Source organism: Protopterus annectens, chromosome 2.part1, assembly GCF_019279795.1.
Source record: "Protopterus annectens isolate FY-2018-M chromosome 2.part1, PAN1.0, whole genome shotgun sequence".
NCBI lineage: Eukaryota > Metazoa > Chordata > Ceratodontiformes > Protopteridae > Protopterus > Protopterus annectens.
In genome coordinates this window covers 957223769-957248224 of record NC_056729.1, presented here as the reverse complement: position 1 = coordinate 957248224, position 24456 = coordinate 957223769, and positions in this window count along the sequence as shown.

The following is a 24456-nucleotide window of genomic DNA, read 5'->3' as shown; positions in this document are numbered from 1 at the left end:
ACATCCAGGTACCACTCACAGCGACTGTCATGGCCAAATACCAACATGTTTTCCCTAGATAGTGTACTGTGTTTATCATGTGAATGGCTATGGGAACACCATTACAGCTATTCCACATGCAGTCAGCAAGAGGAGGACTGCAATAAGTTCAGAGGCCATCACCTGACCATGTCCATCACTTGCAATACACATGCTGCTGCTGAGCAGGTGTACTCCTCCACATCCACCAGAGAGTGTGTGGGTGGAACAGGCAAAGTACACTAGGAAAGGGCTTGGAGACATAACCCTAAGCATCGTCTGTCACATGCCTAACAGTACAGGGGTCAAACCCCTGACTGACTACTCATTACTATTATATGTGCATGACATTACTACATGTGCCACAAAGGCGACATGTTGCTGTGCTTTAAGAAAATATATGTGTGTAGGTGAGTGACATCTGCAACAGAGATATAGTAGACATACATTAGGTGTGGCACACATGGCTGTCCACATGAACGGATACCATTGTCACCAATACCACACTCTCTAATGGACACGCATTGACACACTTTGCCAGGGCACACAAATACACAACCTAACTACTTAGTTTGCTACACTGCAGTAATGCACAGGACTACATGCACCACAAGGGGGTATCTGGAGGTTCTATGGGCTAGGGCATGTGAAAGTGTTTGACATCTGTTGGTATGCCATCGAGGGTTATACTGGAAGTGACTGTGGTTGGGAGCATCAAAACCCACACGCTGACACAAGGTGCCAGTACTGGCATGCATGTATGCATTGCTTCATGGGTGTGTAGTGGTTGGCTGTGCAAGATGGCTGTACAAGGCTGGGTGAGGGGTAATACTTGGCATAGCGTCACCCATCAATAGTGTGCAGTGCAGGGGTGTAGTGTCTTAAATGTCCCACACAGATGGGTACTGCATGATCTTCCCTGACATCCTGGTTACCAATATGTATGGCCATAGCTTTGCAATGCACCCCATGTCTGTGTTTGATAGTCCTTCACATGGACATTGCCTGGGATGTGCATGTCCCATAATACTGTACAGTGACATGTACAGGTGTACCTGGTTTAGCAGGCACATGTTGTGTACACAGCCTGTTATCCCCTGATATGCCAATACTGGCCTGGTGTGGCAAACCCTGCGTATAGTGAGCAGGTTGACCCAGCACCTGCATTGATAGTATGATACAGGTATTCTGTGGAGTCAGTGGCATGGGTCCATACAGGGCACATGCGTACAGCATTGTATGGCCTCTGTGGATCACATTTGATGTCACCACATATGTTGCAGGCATCCAGTGTGGAACATAGTGAAGGCACAATGCCCGCATGTATGTGCCCATTGTACCACTGTTCAGAGTGCCATGTCCTCTGCAGGCCATTGCATTCACGCCATGCCTACTATCTGTCATCAATGTGCTTGGTACTAGCAACATAGTGGGATATCCTAGGCTAGTTTGTTTGTGCATGGCACATTGGTGTGGAACATATACCGGGTACTAGTAGAGTTGCATACTTTGTTCACCTGGCCGTTTGCCAGATGTAGGGGTATGGCTTGACAACACAGTCCTATGGCTGACTGACAGCTGTACTCATTATGAGGTGGCCAATGTGTCATAAGACAGACACCATATAGGAAAACTACAAAATCCACTCCCCAACATGTCCAATGGTAAGACACTCAAAGCCACCTCTACACAGGCTCTGACAGACAAACACACACTTGCCATGTCCTGTATACAAACCCCTACCTACCGTATCACACTGCAGCAATTCACTTTTTGGGCACATGCTATGGCAAATACTGGGTTGCAGGACACCTACAGGTAATTACCTGGGTGACAACAGCAGGAATGACAAAGATGTGATTTGTACAGAGAGAGCATACTCTACAAAACACTGTACTACACACACACTTGGCATGTCTGGGATTAGAACACCGACCTAACTACTTTAGCACACTACAGCATTATGCAGTCACAGAATGCACTACCCAGATTATTGGGACAAAGCTCTCCCAGAAGTGTATTTGTAGATGGATGACAACATCAGCCTTACCAAAGGTGGGTATAAGAATTGTATGGAGTGTGAGCAGTCTAAAATCATTTTTCAGTCCTCAGGCAGACGGGGACAAAAACAAACACACGGCAAGTCTGGAATTAGAACACTGACCTAGCTACTTTATTACACTACAGCATTACGCAGTTACAGAACGCGCCACCTACATTACTGAGACATAGCACTCCCAGATGTGTATTTGTAGGTGGATGACATCATCAGCCCTGCCAAAGGTGGGTATAAGAATTGTATGGAATGTGAGCAGTGTAAAAGCATTTTCCAGTCCTCAGGCAGATGGGGACAAACACACACAGTAAGTCTGGGATTAGTACATTGACCTAACTACTTTATTACACTTCAGCATTACGCAGTTACAGAATGTACCACAGAGATTAATGGAACACAGTACTCCCAGAGGTGTCATTGTAGATGGGTGACATCATCAGCCTTGCCAAAGATAGGTATAGGAATTGTATGGAGTGTGAGCAGTCTAAAAGCATTTTTCAGTCCTCAGGCAGATGGGGGCAAACATACACAACACACATGGCAAGTCTGGCATTAGAACACCGACCTAACTGCTTTATTACACTACAGCATTACACAGTTACAGAACACGCCATCAAAATTATTGGGACACAGCAGTCCCAGAGGTGTCATTGTAGATGGGTGACATCATCAGCCTTGCCAAAGGTGGGTATAGGAATTGCATGGAGTGTGAGCAGTCTAAAAGCCTTTTTCAGTCCTCAGGCAGAGAGGGACAAACACACACACAGGGCAAGTCTGGGATTAGATCACCCACCTGACTACTTTATTACACTACAGCATTATGCAGTTACAGAACACGCCACCAAGATTACTGGGACCCAGCAGTCCCAGAGATGTATTTGTAGATTGGAGACATCATCAGCCTTGCCAAAGGTGGGTATAGGAATTGTATGGAGTGTGAGCAATCTAAAAGCATTTTTCAGTCCTCAGGCAGATGGGGACAAACACACACACACACACACACACACACACACACACACACACACACACACACACACACACACACACACAGCAAGTCTGGGATTAGAACACTGACCTAACTACTTTATTACACTACAGCATTATACAGTTACAAAATGCACCACAGAGATTACTGGGACACAGCACTCCCAGAGTTGTATTTGTAGGTTGGTGACATCATCAGCCCTGCCAAAGGTGGGTATAGGAAATGTATGGAGTGTGAGCAGTCTAAAAGCATTTTGCAGTCCAAAGGCAGATGGAGACACACACACAGAGCAAGTCTGGGATTAGAAAACCGAACTAACTACTTAATTACACTACAGCATTACGCAGTTACAGAATGCGCCATCGAGATTACTGGGACACAGCACTCCCAGAGGTGTATTTGTAGGTGGGTGACATCATTAGCCCTGCCAAAGGTGGGCATAGGAATTGTATGGAGTGTGAGCAGTCTAAAAGCATTTTTCAGTCATCAGGCAGACAGGGACAAACACAAACACAGGGCAAGTCTGGGATTAGATCACTGACCTAACTACTTTATTACACTACAGCATTACGCAGTTACAGAACACGCCACCAAAATTACTGAGACCCAGCACTCCCAGAGGTGTATTTGTAGATGGGTGACATCATCAGCCTTGCCAAAGGTGGGTATAGGAATTGTATGAAGTGTGAGGAATCTAAAAGCATTTTTCAGTCCTCAGGCAGACGGGGACAAACACACACACACACACACACACACACACATCAAGTCTGGGATTAGAACACTGACCTAACTACTTTATTACACTACAGCCTTATGCAGTTACAAAATGTGCCACAGAGATTACTGGGACACAGCACTCCCAGAGGTGTATTTGTAGGTGGGTGACATCATCAGCCCTACCAAAGGTGGGTATTGGAATTGTATGGGGTGTGAGCAGTCAAAAAGCATTTTTCATTCCTCAGGCAGATGGGGACAAACACACAGCAAGTCTGGGATTAGATCACCGACCTAGCTACTTTATTGCACTACAGCATTATGCAGTTACAGAGCACTCCACCGAGATTACTGGGACACAGCACTCCCAGAGGTGTATTTGTAGGTGGGTGACATCATCAGCCCTGCCAAAGGTGAGTATAGGAATTGTATGGAGTGTGCACAGTCTTAAAGCATTTTTCAGTCCTCAGGCAGACTGGGATAAACACACAAACTCACACACACACACACACACACACACACACACACACACACACACACACACACACACACACACACACACAGCAAGTCTGTGATTAGAACATCGACCTAACTATTTTATTACACTACAGCATTATGCAGTTACAAAACATGCCACCGAGATTACTGGGACACAGCACTCCCAGAGGTGTATTTGTAGATGGGTGATATCATCAGCCCTGCCAAAGGTGGGTATAAGAATTGCATGGAGTGTGAGCAGTTTATGCGCATTTTTTAGTACTCAGGCAGATGGGGACCAACACACTCATGGCAAGTCTGGGATTAGAACACTGACCTAAATACTTTATTACACTACAGCATTATGCAGTTACAAAATGCGCCACAGAGATTACTGGGACACAGCACTCCCAGAGGTGTATTTGTAGTTGGGTGACATCATCAGCCCTGCCAAAGGTGGGTATAGGAATTGTATGGAGTGTGAGCAGTCTAAAAGCATTGTTCAGTCCTCAGGCAAATGGAGACACACACACACACACACACACACACACACACACACACACACACACACACACACACGGCAAGTCTGGGATTAGAACTCTGACCTAACTATTTTATTACACTACAGCATTACGCAGTTACAGAACACACCACTGAAATTACTGGGGCACAGCACTCCCACAGGTGTCATTGTAGATGGGTGACATCATCAGCCTTGCCAAAGGTGGATATAGGAATTGTATAGAGTTTGAGCAGTCTAAAAGCATTTTTTAGTCCTCAGGCAGACGGGGACCAACACACACACCCATGGCAAGCCTGGAATCAGAACACCAAGCTAACTACTTTAGTACATTACAGCATTATGCAGTTACAGAATGCGCCACCGAGATTAGTGAGAAACAGCACCCCCAGAGGTGTATTTGTTGGTGGGTGACATCATCCGACCTGCCAAAGGTGGGTATAGGAATTGTGTTGAGTGTGAGCAGTCTAAAAGCATTTTTCAGTCCTCAAGCAGACGGGGACAGATACACACACAAAACACACGCCAGTGGTGGGAACGGAACACCTGCTTATCGACAGGTCACTATTACAATACTACAAAGTTACGAGTTGCGCCACACAGACTACACATTTCAAATGACCTTCTAGGAAAGTGGACATCAATAGGGATGCTGGCAGTTAAGATGTACATACTTGTGAACCTGTGTGTTTAAAGCAGGAATCCATCCTGACTTGGAGTATGCCCATCTGTCGAACGGATGACTACTATCACTATACAGGGTTACAATGGCCGCCATGCCCATACACAGAGGCACATAACCAACACAAGGTGTCACTGGGCATGCTCACACACTTAGTAGCACAGGGCTGTAGTAGCACAGAGCTGTTCGGAATGCACTATGTGTCCATCTACACAGGGTTATACTGGGCATGCTCATACACTTAGTAGCACAGGGCTGTCTGGGATGCACTCTGATTCTAAACATGGAAGGTCACGGTTGCCATGCTATTACAGGTAGACGTAAAGAATGCATTGTAATGGGCTCTGGTGTTAGTAGTTGTCATTGTTAGCAGAAACGCTGCTCTACATATATCTGACACTGATCTTTTATACAACATCTGCTGCTATCCATCACCTTAGATGTACCATCCTCTACTGAGCACAATATCACCACTCGCAGTGATGTCTTGCTTGGAGTGGAAACTGCTTGACCAACACAATGTGCCTTGCTAGAAGTGGCAAATGCTTGACCAACACAATGAGCCAATGTCCTGCTGTAAGAACCAGGTTGTCCAGTGTTTGCCATTCTGGGATGACATGACTGACAGTAGACAGGCCTTTGACACATATCGCATGCATCCATGATTCAAGGCAGTGGGGATAATACCCAAGTCGCCTCCGCCCATATAGTGCCATTCCAAGGGAAATGTCCTAAACACAGGATAACACCCTGACACCTAGAGGATAACTGCATTGTATGCTTATGCTAACCAGTGCTAGATGTGTAACGTCCATAATCACAGCTGCTCATTGTAGATCCAACAATGGGGAGTACTGATATCTATGCAATGAGGAACACCTGTCTGATGGCTCTGTAGTGCACAATAGCACTACCACTATATTCCTCAGAACCAGACATGTGGGCCATAACACAGGTACAGACCACTCCAGGTAGTGGTGTCCCCACATACATAGAGGCCACTCACATGTACTGACCGTTACCCCCACGAAAGGCATCACAGATGAGTCATGTGCAGGACACAGTGTCACATGCTGCATTCTAGAATGTGAACCTCAGACACCATCATGCCCTCGGACCATCAACACACATCCATACATGTTGTAGGACATATAAGAGTACACCACCATGTGACCCTTGGCCAGTGGACTGTACCAAGTTCTACATCAACTGTAGAGATTACCCATGTACTGACACAGTTGCATCATGTGTTATGCAATACAATGATACCACTGTCTGTAACCCGGTCAGCTGTATAGATACCAGGGGTCCTCAGTTATTTACAGCATTAGCAGATGACTGTTGCTGTACACCAGTACACACCCTCATGTTTGGATATGACATATATGTACCTGCCTTGGGTATGTACATGCCAGACACACACAGCATACATGTAAATAGCATAGCTGTTGTTGTCCTTTGTGCAAACAGGTGGCTACAGCCATTACACACATGCACATGGAATGTAGGTCCATGGCTGCTGAATTCTAACATAAGATAAGGTGTGATATCAATGTTGACAGAGGTAACATTCCCTCTGTACCGGTCACCCATTACACCTATCATATCATACAACAGTCCATGTGTCACGTATGTCATTACACATGTCCACCAACTGCAATGCCTACAAACATGCCCAAATGACAGGATTGTAGGACCTACACACATGTACATGTAGTGGTGTGCATTCAGATACCATGCGTGTGCAGTTGCTGATGTATGCAGGTGACATGTATCTTAGTACATCATGCAGTTGCAATGCAGCATCAACATTGCCAACTGTATACAGTGATATGCTGAATGTATGGAAAGATGTACCTCAGGTATGGACAGATGTGTGAAAATAACTAAGTGGTGGGACATCTTTGCAGATGGATGTTTGCTGAGAACAGCTCACAGGTGTGTCACAAGTGGTCCTACAGTAACCTGTGTAACTGGTAAGCAATGGTTTTGTTAATTGAAGGACATAACACACAACTTAGACAGCTGTCAGGGGGACAAAGAAGGTAAATCACTTGACACCTGCTAACAGTTAAGATGTACTGTGTGCATATATCAGCACTCCTGCCAAAGGAAGCATCAGTACACTTTGTAACGCGTGCATTACTGCTGTAAGTTTGTCATACATATCATGAGCTAGGCAGGTCTTTGATTCAAAGTACTGGCATGTGTGGTTGTGTGTGTGTCCATATAAGTCATGTATGGTGGGGAATACATCTCAATTGTTACTCACTCTCCTATACACTAGTGTACACATCTGTTCAGACTGCAAAGTAAAAATCAGGACATAGGCAGGGGTGTGTATCTCACACATGTGAGGTATATGCATGTGCGTGACATAGGTGTATGCAATAGTGAATGCCCCAGTGTGTGTATGTGTGTGTGTGTGTGTGTGTGTATGTATGGCTGTCTGGTCCCTGGAGTGAGGATGTATGTTACCATACTGAACTGATAAGTCCCCTCCCCCCATCCAGGCGATGCAATCTACTATCCGTGTTGATGTCCCCGATTTTAGGCCATACTGACTACCTGTACATGTGTATTCTCTGTGGCGTGTCATGTAGGTGCAAGTACTGTAATGATGATTTGCACATATGCAGGGGTCCTCACCTCAACAGTAGCAACTGTGTGTGAGTGTGTGCTACTCTGTCGGTGAATCTGTGAGTGTGTGGGTGTGTTACTGTGACACTGAATACATGTGTGTCAATACCTGAGTGTGTGGGTGCAGTTGTGTGTTGGCATCCTGTCATGGGAACATGTACTACAGCTTCCCAATGAGGCATCACACTTTCCACTGGCCTCTACCCTTGTAATCAGCTAGACCACTCTCTTACCTCACCACTTCATGTAACTGTACCTGTGATGTCACCCAGTATGTTTGTCACGTCTGTAGCCACAGTAGCTTAATACACAGCTATCATGCTCTTGGATCAGTAGACATATTTGGAATGTGGAACATTCTCACTGTTATTTGGCAGCTACATGGTGCATGCTGGTATATTCATACATACCTGTGAGTAGACCACATTGACATATGGGATACTAACTGCAAACACTGACATCCACCGGCACGTGCAATTAGACCTGAAGGAGGAAAGCAGAACATCATGACCAACATGCAGTTACTGTTGTTATGCAAGACACATACTGTTAACAGTATGAAATGTATTGTACACCTATAGTACATGGTATGTCTGCTGCCTGTCAACAGTACTCAACAATTGTAAACTACATTTATCTTCTTAGTCTGTTCACCCTCTGCATCAGACCATATAAGCATGTCCCTGCACCGATGGTGTGGATGACAGGGATGCAGCACAGGCATCATCATATGCTCAGGGTGATAATGTTTGCCAGAGGTCTAGGCTGCACCATTGGATGACATCATGTGTGTGGGTTAGGGCCTTTGATCTAATTGGGCGCATGTGGATGTTATGCATGTGTGTGCTGCAGTACCCTTCATATGTTTCCAGTGTGTGCGTGTATGTATGCACACAGTTCTGGCATGTGTCTGGCCTACACAGAGGTATTACTGACAGCTGTGGACTGTACAGGCCAGGTTTTACAGTTGACGGTGTCCGGCCACGGACATGTGAGCTGTGCCTGCCAGGGGTTGCACGGGCACTACTAGGCAGAAATGCAGATTGGGTACTGTCTGATGATACTTATCCACTGGAACTGTGTCCCTGTTGGGACCGTCCAGGGCCACGTGCACATGGCCTGCTGTGTCGTGGTGTGGACAGTGAAGCAGCAGCTGCACTGCTGCTGCTACCACCATTATGGGAGCAGACATGTGAGTTAGCTTGTACACGTAGACCTGAAACAGGTGATGTAGCAGGCCTACGTCCATGTGCCCGATGCCTCACTCATACCAGATGTTCCAACACAGACAGCTCACGCTCGCGGATTGTCATGCCACGGTCAAGGACTCCAACCACGTCACCCAACCATCTATCCAAAGCTTCAGCAATCTGCTGTTGAGCATTTACCATTGCCTGGATGTTGTTGTTTAAAGAATGGACAGCAGCCCCCTGAAGCCTCTGAACTTGTCTGTTGTGCCATTCAGCATGTGCCTGTGCCTCCATAACAGCCCGAAATATGCGTCTGGTGACACCAGCTGCTGCACTCTGTCTTGCAGAAGGATGTTGGCCAGAGGTCCTCTTACGAGCAGCACTGGCCACTTGCCTGTGTGGGGCACCACCAGTCAGTTGGCTGCACACCTTCCATAGCCCCCACACTTTCCTGTTCCAAGCTACCACATGCTAACTGTCCTTCCTCTATGGCCACTGGTGATGTGCAGGCATGGGATTTGTGTGTGGGGATGAGGGGGATATAGGTGAAATGGCAAACAGTGGTACAGATGCAGCCCCTGACAACCCTGCCTGTGCCTCAATCATACGTTCATCATCACTGCTAGAGTCTGTGAGGAAACTAACATCAGATGGACCTCAGGAAGGCAACGCACCTACATCACCTGTGAGGGCAGACAAGAACTGTACATTACAATCTATACAATAGACACACACACACACACACACACACACACACACACACACACACCGACACACACACATGTGATATGACAGAAGGCATGCAACATGCATGTGATACAGCAAACGGCATGCAGCGAAGACATTTAAAGTGGATCATACATCCTTCATAGCAGATGACATGCAATTTACACAATCATAGTAGTAGTTAGCATACATCCCTGTGTTACACCATGTAGACCAGCACAGGTTAACAGTACACCTGCCTAATGTGTGGCATATGACCTTGAAAATCACATGTAGTATGACATGTGATCTGCTGACATGTGCAATGATATGCATACATGTTTAACACAATGGTGTCCTGTCAGATATACAGTGGGGTAATGGTGTCCCAATGCAGTGTTGTCTGTCCGCCATACAGATATACTGTACATTTAGCTGATGTGCATGGCCATTGCAGGGATTCATGAGACGGCTCTATTGCTATACAGTGTGAGTTACAGACACAGTTCATAGCCATGACTGTGTTCAGATACAATACATATATACTGTGGAATGTAACCCATGTCACTGAGGTGTATACACACTAAAACATGACGTGGAATATGTGACACAGGTCACCGAAGGGTATACGGATGACACCCTGCACATTTGCAGCCATATTGCTGCTGCCTGGTAACTATGGCCAGACATGGTGAACACGTTGGTTCACTATGTCCCACATGACATCTGTGTACCACACACACACACACACACACACACACACACAGACACACACACACACACACACACACACACACACACACACACACACACACACACACACACACACACACACACACACACACACACACACACACACACAAGGAGCAAGTATGACATTTATGTCCGACACCAGCAAGGGGAATGCACTGTAACTGTGGGCTGATGTGGATACTGTATAGGTGACTGCTGTCAGTTTGTGAGATTCATGTCGGTGATTCATATAGTTTGCAAGTGTTGCACATGGGTAGGCATTGTGATGCATTGCAGGTCTGACCAATATATTGTGACAGGACCATACATTATGTGTACATGTGGTAAATGGACACATGGCAGACAGATCTGTGCATTACGATGCCTGATAAATAATAGCAGTCTCACCTGCAACGGGCTGCTGTCACAGTGGAACACCAGAAGTACCTAAGTAGGAGTAACACAGCAGTATGAGCATTATCCATGCCTGTATGATAGCTACAGGGTGCAATGTGCATGTTAACACATACATCAGTACATTACATTATACTATGGTGTAATGACATGTGTGCATACACAGAGTAGCATACTATAGTATGCAGCATGTGCGTTTACATGCCTTGCATATGATGTTACATTACATATTGTAGAGTCACACATGCAACTATATGGAATACAGTTGCTATAGGTGCAGTAGTGACTTACCAGGCAACTCCAGGCTCGGCGGTTGAGAGACACCCACCTCCACAATATCGGCTAAGGCTTGTGGATGTTGTTCTGCAGGTGTCCCCAGGTTGGCCAGTAGCTCCTCAGTATGTGTGTGTGGGGGCTGGGTTGGTGGTCCACAACCTGTTGCATCTTGTTCCCTGGCGATTCCATTTGCACGCTGTTTCAGCCATCTAATGTGGTCTGTACAGTGTCTGTGCACCAGCTGGTATGTGCGGTTCGGGCCACTCACATCATTAACCCTCCTGAAAAGTTCCATTTACACGGCATCCCGCTGCTGTGCATCCTGTGTCACATGGCTGAACAGGATATCATGATTGTCATGTAGGTATGAGATGAGGGCCTCATCCTCCAAGCGGGTATAAGTGGGTAGCCTTGCACATGGCATACCTGGAAGACATAATGATGGAGACAGGTCACAGTAACTCAAAGAGACATATAGAGCTACAACTGAACATACATGTGTATCGCATTTATTACGATTAAATAGTTGTCTTTGCAAATCTACATGACACTGACACCACTGACATGTTTGTGTCACACACATGTGACACTGAAGGGTGAGTGGATATTATCACCATATATGTGTGGATGCTGTCTTGATGTGGGCATGTCTGTTTGCCTGTACTGGTGTTCCTATCTATCAGCACATGGCTGGATGTGTCCACATTAATGCAGTCGACCTTGATGCTGTGTATATGTCACATATAAAGACTTACACTGCCTTAACGGATATGACCTGTGACCCTGCAGACTTGCACACATAAGGTTTTACATGTATGTGTTCTGCCAAATACATCTATATGGCACTGTACAGCAATTCAACATCCTGCCATGTATCACCTGTGTTGCACATGTGATACACATGGGACACTGGCTAGCCAGATGGTATTTGCAGGGATGGATATCAACTATAGCATGTACAGTCAAAGTCGACTAGTAGGCTATATGCCTTGGGCCATGTATGAATCTAGGATGAAAAGTTACCTAGCTGTAGCTGACAGGTGGGTCTCTGGGGCCAGGTGGAGCAGTGTCACATAACTGATCCACAGGGTTAATGATACATTTACCATGCAGCCATCACATCATGTCTGAGAGGGGAGTGATGTACAGCTTTGCTGGACAGGAATGTATAGTATGGCAGGACTATGTGAAGTGTATGGGACAAGGATCTGTCCAGCATGTGGTGATCCTCGTACTAGGAACGTGGATGTCCACGAAGTATGTGTTTGAGATCAGGGTGTGTACGTGTAGAATGTCCAACATCACTGGGTTGGACATGGATTTATTCAGGGTATGCATTATGCTACATAGTGGAGATGGGGAATGGGAAGGCTGGTGTAGGCCATCTGAACATGGCCAATACCCCTTAAAGGAAATATGTGATCTGATATGGGTCACTTGAGTGTTGTGTATGGCTGGACAATGATCTCTATATTCATGGATGGCACCCTGTCAATATTAGGGTTGCCACATATGACTACCTAACAGGTGTGGTGATGTAGCTATCACAGGAAAGTCAACTGCCCAGCTGCATCCCTTACACACAGTGTCCATTATGCTGACCACTGCCTAGGTGGTAGTTCATGGGCATAGGGTCATTAACATATGGGTGACAATGCAATATATAGCTGTCAGATTGTGGCCATATGTCACACACACCTCGCCCACAAAGCCCCTTCTGTATGTTGTCCACAACACTCTGAGTCGGCTATTGCTCCCAGGTCATAGTCATTCACATACTTCAATAGGCAGACGCCTCCTGTTTGTCTGTGTGGTATGGACTACAATGAAGGGAAATACAATTAATTAACCCTGTCTTACTGTAGCTGGCACTGGTGTGATGTGCATGTATTATTCGGACACCTTCTGTAGTGTTGGTTCTGCCAGCAGTCTCATTGCAAAACACTCCTGTGACATAGGAATGTACATCTAGTGTACCGAATGTAGGTGGAACACAGTATGGGCGATGATGTCCTATGACCTGGCAAGGTTATGATATGCAGTGTGAAATCAACCTTACTGTCATCTACATCTATACCGCTGACATCAAATAATTTGATCAAGGTTCATGGCCTTTCAGACCAGACTAAGCAGGGTAGTATTGCAGTTCTTCCCATTATCAGTGGTGTCTCCCCCTTTGTGGGTTGTGATACCTGTTGGTGTGCACCATTCAGTGTGTACACAGCCTGACATGAAGCTATGTTTTACATGACGTGTATGTGGAGAGCAACTTGTTTTGCCATATGTGTATGATACAACCTGTGATGTGGACAGGTCCCATGCAGCCAGAGTGCAGCTTGTACCTGCATAGTTGTGGGTAGAGGGGCTCTGTGGTGTACATGGATATATGATTGTGTACCTGTTGGGGGGGTAGTGTGTTTATGTTATCCAAGACCCTATCTGGATTGCTTATTCATGCTCAGCACTTGTTTAGAACTTGTAAGCACTACGTAAGCTATTAATTACTATAGCACTCAATCTTCCTCATTACCTAGAGGTAAACAGGTTTTGTACATACTTTTCTCACTTGCTTAGAGTAAAATAGCTCTTGTACTCACTTTCTTCACTTATCTAGGGGAAATTAGTTTTATATTCAGGCATGTCCATGGGTCAGCTGCCAGTGTTGTCTCCTGTCTATCTGATGAATATGGACATCTTGAGGCAATGTAGACATTGCCTCATGTACACAGACAACCCTCTCCGCCGACCACCCAACACTACAACCTGTGAGAGATGCACTTATCTAGCCAAACTGGAGGCAAAGCTCTCTCCAACCAAGCCTGACCCTGACAGTCATGTAGAGAAGGTAAACATTCGCACCACACCACACTCATCTCATAGTCTCACTGAATCTACCCCACCATTAACTGAGAAAACTACTCTTGTACCAACTCATTATCTCAACGCTTTCTGGAATTCATAAACACCAATGCCCTGGATCAAAATATCCACACACCCATCAGGGGCAACAATATCCTAGACCTAGGCATTACCAACATGAGTGATCGGTGTTCCACACCTGAAGTCAACTCCTCGTTGGTCCGATCCAACCATAAGCTGAACACCATTCATATCCACATCCCGCCCCCACCCCCCATTAAGGGAACCACAGTATAATAAGTCTACAAAGCCAACTTCATGCTTCTTAAGACAGACATGGTGAACATCATGACACCCATGCAGATGGACAATACTGTTACAACTGCTGAATCCTAAACAAATGCACTCTATAAGCACTTACATGAGTGCATGGATCATGCTATCGCAAACAGAACCAAGACACTATACTCCTAATTAAGGAAGCCAATCTGGTGGTCACCTACCATAAACAAACTGTACAACAGGAGGAAGACACTGTTGCAAAAGAGAGTACAATCCCATGCCTGGAGGAGCTCCCTGGTCAGCCTCAGTAAGAAGGTGAGATCCCTTATAAGATCCTCCAAAGCTAGCTACGAAAACAAAACCGCCACTAATTCCAACAACAACCACAAAGCATTCTATAGCTATGTCAAATATCTCAATGCCATCATCCAGATCTGCTCTGAGTTACAGCACAAAGGCACGAACATTACAGAACCAACTGATATTGCCAACATCCTGACAGATAGGTTCAGTGCTACCTTTCCCCCCTCTCACCCCCTAAAGGGCCCATATCTATACAGGAAGAGTGCAGAGTCCCTGTACTCACAACTACGCAGGTAAAAGCTGCACAGTCCAAAGCCAATATCACAGCATCCATGGGACCTGACAACATCCCAGGATGCATTTTACACGAACTTCAGAACATACTGGCTCCCCACCTATGCACCATGTTCAATAATAGCCTCACATCAGGCTTTGTGCCCCCTGAATGGTGCACAGCAACAGTTATCCCACTCCACATAGGTGGTGCCACAACAGACCACTGGATCTATTGCCCTATAGACCTGACTAGCCTGGTCTGCAAGGCTATGGAGCACATCATCATGGATCTCAGTCACAGAGACATTAGGTACCTCCAAACCTTTGACTCCTCCCAGTTTGGCTTTGTTAAGGGCAGACCATGCCTCCTAAACCTGATGGACTTCTTAGAGACAGTTACCAAGGCATTAGATGAGGGTAAGGAGGTCCACACAGCCTACCTAGATCTCTCAAAGGCTTTCAACGCCATTCCTCATTCTGGTATTATCGACATACCCATCCGCCTGAACATTACCCCCACATCATGTGATGGTTTGCAAAGTGGCTCACAGACAGAACCCACACAGTTGCATACCATAGGTCCGACTGTGTACCAGTTACAACTGGCATACCCCAGGGCTCAGTCCTATGACCCCTCATGTTCAGTATATAATTGTCTGACATACAGGCAAGCACAGGAGGGCTTTGGCTCAAAAGGTTTGCAGAAGACTGCAAACTAGGGGACATAATTGTTTCCCTAGCTGTTACAGACACCCTCCGGAAGGGTCACACTGAGACAAATATCTGGTGTCACTATCATGGCCTCAAGCTGACTGCCAAAAAGTGCATAGTCATCCCCTTTGGATATGACTAATTACCCACGGACTACCACATAGGTTCTAGTCCCCAATATACAGAAAAGGTAATAAGGGATCTGGGAACTACAGTAGATAGCAATCTTTCCTTCGATACCCATAATGACAAGGTGGTTAGAATATCCTTCTATGTGGCCCCCGATCTCTAATGGGTTTGCATCCAGAACAAAGGAGGCCATTGTGCCTCTCTACTCATGACTTATTAGACCCATTAAAGGATACAACACTCCATTTGGGATGTACCTTACAAGACAACTGCAACAGCTTGAAAGACCACAACAGTACCACACCAAGAGGATTACTGACCTCAAACAGATGACCTATGCAGCCCAACCTAAGAAACTCCAGCTGTACTCGGTTGCTTACCGCATACTCACAGGTGATCTCTGTTTGACATATAAGGTCCATGTCCAACCCAGTTTTGCTGGATATGCTCCACCTAAACAGAGGCCCCTGAGAGCCACATAATCTAGGGATATACACCTAACCACAGCAATGACTAGGACGTGCTGGACAGATAGATACCTGACCCAGAGACTCCCCATGCTTTGGAACATGATTCCAATGTACATCAGGCAGGGCCTCTCACTAGCACTCTTCAAGGGAAACATTGACGGGTGGATGGGAGACAGACATGTACCCCATGGATCACTGCAGTGGCTCTGCTGGACAGAGGCACAGGGAACTAATGGCTCTGCCATTCAGAGGCACAGGGAACTAACCTATGGGGGTGGCAAAAGCTAACACACTCTAGCTAGGCTTATAAATACCCTTGGTAAGACAGCCTAGTACCTACATTTGCACGTATTACATGTCTTATGTGTATGGATAGTTAACTAGCTCTTCCATTTTACTTTGCTATCATGCTGATAAACTGTTGGGTCACTACAAGTCATATATATCCTGTTATTGTGTATTGTAAATGCCAATAGACATAACTAATGTTTGCCTAACATAACAGTAATGCTATGTAACCTGTAATACATATCTGCCTACAATACTGTACATTACAGTTATTGGTACAATATCCCATAATGCAAATCATAATTGCACAGTGGGCCAACCTTTGACATGTTATTCTCAGTAATACACCCATACATATGCCTACTGTTACAATATATCAACATATACTATCCCCTGTTATAGCACATACTTGTTGGACCAGCCCTGCCACTGACAGCAGCTGGTGAGGAATATTTGTGTTCAAAGCCCTTATATAGCATCTCTTGTGGTGTATGCGGTGTTTGCCTTGTGACCTACAGCAGTACACACATAAATACTACATGCATTACTATGCTCAGCAATACAGCACTACAAGATAACTGTTTCCACTATATGGATTGCATGCACTTTAAATATTACAGAACTTGTACTACATACACAGACATACTGAGTGTTCTACATACCTTATTAGTAACCAGAGGTGTCGTTGACTGTTAATTCAATCCTTTTCAGTTTGGGTTTCAATCTTCTTTGTAACATTCTGTTGGTATATACAGATGGTTTGAATGGGTGATAAGCCATCCTTTTCTAGTTACATATCGGTAACATGTGCTATCCTGACCACCAATTGGTGTTCCAAAGTAGTTAATTGGATGTGCATCAGCTGTGCAGCTGCTCCATTAGCCAATACCATGGCAACAGTGGTGTATAATTGAGTACTCCACTTGGGTGTTGTCCGTTTGCCTTACTTTCAAGGAAGACGGCCTGGATGTGTTGTTTGTGATGTATTTCAACAGCTATATGGAGACAGACAGAGATATATTAGCTTCATGACTCCCATGGATTGTGTGTAATGGCTAGAAGATGTTCTACATGTGAGTACAGCTGTTATATTTCCGAGCATTGCTACTTATGCAGGGTTTGTTTGCACCTGATACTTCTGCAGATGTTTAAGTCTGGCAAGGATGTTTGGGTAGCTCAAGGCTGTATGGCTATGCATGGACTGTTATTTGGTTTACAGTGTGCTCACCAGACATCCTTGATTTGGTGTACATGTGTATCATGCTGTGCTGTTAATCAGTAATTGGTAACACTTCCCGGTGTAGACACAACCCTCTGAAACAGGATTAGTGCAAACAAACCCTGTAACATCAGCAGCTGTTCCATTGTATAACAGCAACTATTTCACATAGGGCCATGTTAGTGTGTCTCTGACAAGGTATGTTAAGGCTTCTGCAGATGTACAGTGAGTGAATGATTTGTGATGTTATTACAGTTTGTATTGTAATTTGTTTGGGTGTGGGGGTGATGTTGGTGGGTATACATAGCAGATGCAGGTATGTAGGAACTGCTTTTATACATAATCGATATGTGCATGAGGGTTCCTTCCCTATTTGAACACCTATCCTTTAGTGGACTAATACTATGGTAATTGCAGGCTGATTAATTAAGGTACTGTTAAGTGGTTTCTGTATAGCATGCAGGTGATGTTAGTCCTTGAATCCTTTCGGAAATACATCAAGATGTAATAAAGTGTTGCTACATGAAAGCTGTGTATTTATGTCATAGGTATTTGCAGTCACTGGAGTTGTGTTGGTGACTGACCCTCTTGACATTGGCTCATGTCCATAGCACATATTTGTAATAGTGCATAGGTATATACTCTCCATATCCTTTGTTCATCAAGGTTGGTCGTGGCGGAATGTGTGATTGATATGGTCCATGTTATACTCATATATGAACACTTCAACTGCTGTATACAGGATATGTATGGAATCTCGAAACCACACAATTACAATGCCTACAGTACCGGGCTCAAACTCCCATACCCAACATTACCGACAGCGACAGTAACTCGCGAAAGTAACACAAACATGGAACACACGCACATACAGACACACTGCTACCTACCATATCCAGACAAACTATCTTATATTACATATGAGCAGGTGGTCAAGCCCCCTACACCCCCCATGTGGGTGACTGTGCCCCCCACACCCTCCTACTTTAATATTTATATTCTACCTCCTAGATTGCACAAACAGACACACAAAGCAAACACACACCCACACATTACAGTCTCCCAGGAACACACATCACACTCAGAACACTCACTTACACACACTACAGCCCTCAGAAACACACTTACATACAGTAACCTACCTGAACTGCAACACCAGAAGCACTGACTAACTGTCCCTTAACATCGTGATTTTAAACCTCGCACTTCTGGTGTTTCGGTGCTGTGGCCTTTCGGACCTTAAGCCTCATGATTACGCGTGTCGGTATGTCAAGCAGTCAGTATGTGGTAGGTATCCCATTTATATGTACCTCCATGGTTATGTAGACATTGTTAACCTATCTATATATCTACATATAGATGTATATCCCCATATATCGACATATCTCTCTCTCTCTCCCTCTCTCTCTCTCTATAAATATATATATATATATATATATATATATATATATATTTTATATATATATATATATATATATATATATATATATATATATATATATATATATATATATATCATACACCTTTCATTGGGTACATGCCGGTTTGTCCTATTTCCACACATTCCTACATTTTGTGTTTTATCCTGTCAGTATATACAACTGCCATTGGTACATCTCGGGTAGCTTAGTAGTATGTTATTGTGAAGCTTGTGTACATGGTTGCGTGCTTTAATCCTGGCAGTGGTAATTTTACCTCTCAGAGCAGGCACTGGTAGTGCAAGGGTGATTAACGCACATTTCAGCGGTTGTGTGTTCCACATGTTTATTATTCTGTGGAATACTACCTATATATGCAAGCTGTGGTAACATGTAAATCATCTGAGAAGATTCCTGTCATGGATACTCCCCATTTTTTGGAACTAATTCCCTGCTTACATTATACAAAACCCCTCACTAGCACTCCAGGGAATCCTTGCAGAGTGGGTGGGGAACAGTGGATACACCCCAGGGATCCCACAATTGGCTCTGCTCCACAGAGGTAAATTAGTTAATCAATGGGGTGGAGACAGCAGACACTTTTTGGCTATGCTTATGAGTGGCCTCGGGCAGTTAGGCATGTACCTACCTATGTACATGTGAACCTATGCATGCAGTATGGACACATGCTGATAGCTTAATTTACTGTTCAGGTATTGACTTACCTTATGCCAATGGTGGTCATGTGTACAATAGTTGAGGGCTACCTATGTAGGATGCACACAGTAGACCACCTATACATGACAATTTACAGGTAGTTGTGTGTGTGTGCCATCCATGTTTGCTGTGTGTGCAGGTGGAGAAGCGTGTCAGTCCATAACTGCCTACACTGTCAGTGTGTGTGCTATATGTTCCCTCTTTGCCAAGGCATGGGCATACTGGGCACACCTCCATCTGCCTAATGGGGCTGGCACAGGGTGTTCGTGGTCTGAGTCCATCTGTGCCTGTGGGGTCCTTGGCAATGGTGGTGGGCTGTGAGGGCCTCCACCATTCTGACCCTGCTGCAGAGGTTTCCACAGGATCATATTGTGTAGCATGGAACATACTATGAAGATGTGGGCACACGTTCCTGGAGAGTACTGCAAGGCTCCAACAGATATGTCCAAGCACCTGAACCATGATTTCAGCATTCTAAACACTTGCTCTATGATGATTCTGGTTTCTGTGTGTGCCTCATTATGGCATTTTTGTGTGGCTGTGTGTGTATTTCTGATGGGAGTCATCATCCATGGTTCCAGTGCATAGCCAGCATCCCCCACCAGGTGGCCATATGGGATGCCCCCCCCTGGCAAATACCTGATACAGCTGTGAGGCATGCCAGATGTGGGAGTTGTGATAGCTTCCAGGGCAGCCAGCACACACATACATGATAATGCCCTGGGTATTGCACATGACCTGGCAGTTGATGGAGGGGTATCCCTTGTGACTTATGTAATGCCTACCCTGCTCACCAGGTGGTGTCTTGATGTGTATGTGCGTGCAGTCTATTACACCCAGTACCTCCGGGTAGTCTGCCACACAGTGGAAAAGACGCATATTGCTGGCCAACTCCTCCTGCATTTGGGGGAAATATATTTGCTCATTGGCATGTGGTAACATGGCATCCAGGAACTGGTGGAGTACCCTGGATGCTGATGCCTGTGAGATCCTCATAATATCCCCAGTTGGCCTTTGGAAAGTACCTGTGGCTAGTAATCTCAAGCTTACACATACCTTCGTGTCCACTGGGATGGGTTCCTCTCTGTTACTTCTGGCTCTGAGACATAGCTGGCACAGCTCAACAAGTTGCTGTATGGTGTGTCTATCCACCCTGTAATGCTCTACTATCTCCAGATCATGTAGCACCTGGTAGGTTACCCTGGGGCTGAACACTCTTCTCCTCCTCCGGTGCCTGAGATGGTTGTCAACATCATCCTCCACACCAGTCAGTCTCCAACACATGCTGGTGAATCAAAGCTATGGCAGCCCCTAACATGTACATATTAAAAGTTCCCTGTCTGTATACACCAATGGTGCAGAGTGTCTGGGAATACACAAGTGTGTGTGGGGGCTTTCACACCTTATACTATTGTGCAATGGATGATGCTGGTGTAATTGGGTGTGTATGTGCAATTCCAGCTGTGGGGTATCTTAATTATGGATTTTGTAGCAGGTACTGCTATTGTGGGGTCTTTGGTGTTGACTTACGCTTGGCTGCCATAATTCATCTATTGCCCTTTACTTCACTTTTCAACCCGATTCCCCTCCCATTGTCAGGCATGCATCCAGCTGCCTGCTTTCTTGTTTTGTACTTTCACAACCCAGGATTGTGTTGGGAAATATGTTATGTAGCTGATCTACTGCAAGTTTGCTTTGTTCTGCTGTGACAGTTCTCTTTTCTTTGCTGTACAGCACCTCCCCTTTCCTGTTCTGCAGGTAGCTGCTAGCAGCCTTGTTAGCTGTTGTCAATGGCTCGCTGTGAGTTCCTAGGTGTTAATTATTCATTTGTACTCCAGTTACCATGCTGCAGCATTTCCTTATTGTCTTCCCATATCCTTCCTGTTTCAGCTGTGCTGCGTGCCACGCACAGCCGTTTACCAGGTTTCAAGCGCGTTTTCATCCATGTTAGCATGCACTTTTGGTTACCATGTGTGCTCTCAGCTAAGTAAAGCTATGGCTACTTCCACACCCCTATCCTGCGGCTTTGCTTAGCAACAGGCAACCCAGATTAGCAATGCTCCGATGTGCTTACAGCTACGGTGGCGCACCCCTCTCTTGATGTCATGTTTACCTTCAGGCCACTCCTCGGTGTTGTACAGCTATGCCGTGTGGTATATCCTTATGCCGGTGGGGAGTTTGCAATTCAGTATTACTTGACTCATTTGCATGGCATTGACTACTAATTCATAGTTACCGTGCAAAACACTGTCACAGACCCTTAGCAACCCTTGTTGTGGTGTAGCATGCGTGCCATTGACTATTATGGGGAGTTCATGAATTGTGTTACATTGCAATTTTATGACATCTAAATATATTTTCATTGTGACCCCGTTTGCACACCGATGCACTGCGGTTTTACTTTGTGTTAGTGTGGCCATGACATTAAATGTTATTTTTTATGTGTTGTGCATGTTTTTTCTGCCATTGGCTATATATTTAGCCATCGGCATATATTAACATTATAATACGTAAGTTTGGTCCACTTTCATGGCTCCGATTTTATGTTTGAAAAAATGTAAACTGTTTTTTTGGTTTACATTTCTTCATGCTTATGCTACGCCTGCACCATTTCATTAATCGCTATATACCTTCATTTGCATGCTGCACTGCTGTGCATGGGGTAATTAGCATACATGCGCCGGGAGCTGCGCAGCTCTGGCATATGCTGGTAGTGCATGTGGAAACAGCTCATACCTGAATCGCTTGGCGGCCATATTTGGTGCTAGATCACCGACGCTACTCCAGCGCCTGGCACAAGCTTCATGAATCCCGGGGAAGGTTGCTTCATGCTCACCAAATAAGTTACAAAAATCAGCGCATACCAAGATTATATATACCCTGTTCCAAACGAATGATGGGCCTCCTTGAAATTGATTATATGTATAGATCGGCAATTGTGGGAGGCCACACATATCTGCTGACTTCACAAGACCCAAACGTAGTGAAACCTTTGAAACATGAGGAGAATAAATCTAAGATGACTTATTTGCTTAACCTAGCAAAAGCTTATCAGCATCAAACAGGAATGGAAATCAAACCAGAAGTAGATAAAAGTCAGGCAGCAACTGAATGTGCCAAAAAACAAAAGAAAGAATATAAGGTGAAGGATCAGATGAAAAGGTAAGAAATGTGGAAAATGCATAAATATAGCTGCAAGTATAGAAAACTTCTGGAACAGCGTCTATATTACATAATCAAACTTTTAAAAGTTTGAACGTCATATCGTCGACACCATATGATCGAACTTTTAAAAGTTTGAAAATGTAATGAAAAAAAAATAAACCAAAGAAAAAACTTACCTGAACAGTTTAAGCAGGGGGGCAAGCCATCCAGCATCCCTCACACCCCCGCTCTTTAAATATACCAACTCTGGGATTGCACTACATTACAGAAAAGGGAAATCTTCCCATTTTGCACTGCATGGAGATCTCCGTTGAAATGTTCGAACTTCTAAAAGTTTGACCATACGACGATCAAACTTTTAAGAGTTTGACAAAGTGATATAGACCCTCTGGAAGAACCTTATGTTGATCAGGAATGAAAACTGGAATGGTTAAGAAGAGGCAAATTCAAACCAAGAAACAAAAGATTAATATTGGTGGACCAAGATAGTGAGCTGCGTACACATTGGTTTATAAAGTCCATTGAATATGTGGGAGAAACAGACAAATGTAGGTTTTGTAAAACCAAATTGGAAACAGTTGCACACCTCATTGCTGGTTGCAACATACTAATAGCAAAAGGACTGTACACTGAAAGGCATAATAATGTATTGCACTGTGGATTGTGCAAACATTATGGTACTGAAGTGGTCAAAAAACACTGGAAACATGAGCCACAAAGCATCATAGAAAAGGAAGAAGTCTACATCACATGCAATCATCCATTACCAACAGTTCAAAAGATAGATGCTAGAAAACCAGATATAGTGGTCCAAGAAAAGAAGACAAGAGTAGCACCGATCACTGAAATTACCACACTCAGTGACTACAGTGTCTTGCATACAGAGAGACACAAAGTCATAAAATATCAGGATCTTGCATACAGAGAGACACAAAGTCATAAAATATCAGGATCTGCAGGCAGAAATGAGAACAATGTGGAAGAAAGATACCCAGACAGTTCCAACAGTAGTAGGAGCAACAGGTCTTATAAAAAATAATTTACAATCATATTTAGATATGTTACCAATACATGTAACTCCATACGAACTGCAGAAGGAGTCATTACTAGGCACATTTCAGGTGCTGTGAAGAGCACTACTGGTTGACATCAAAGATTGAAACAATACTAATTTCATGAACTTTAATCGTACTTTGACTTAGGAATGGAG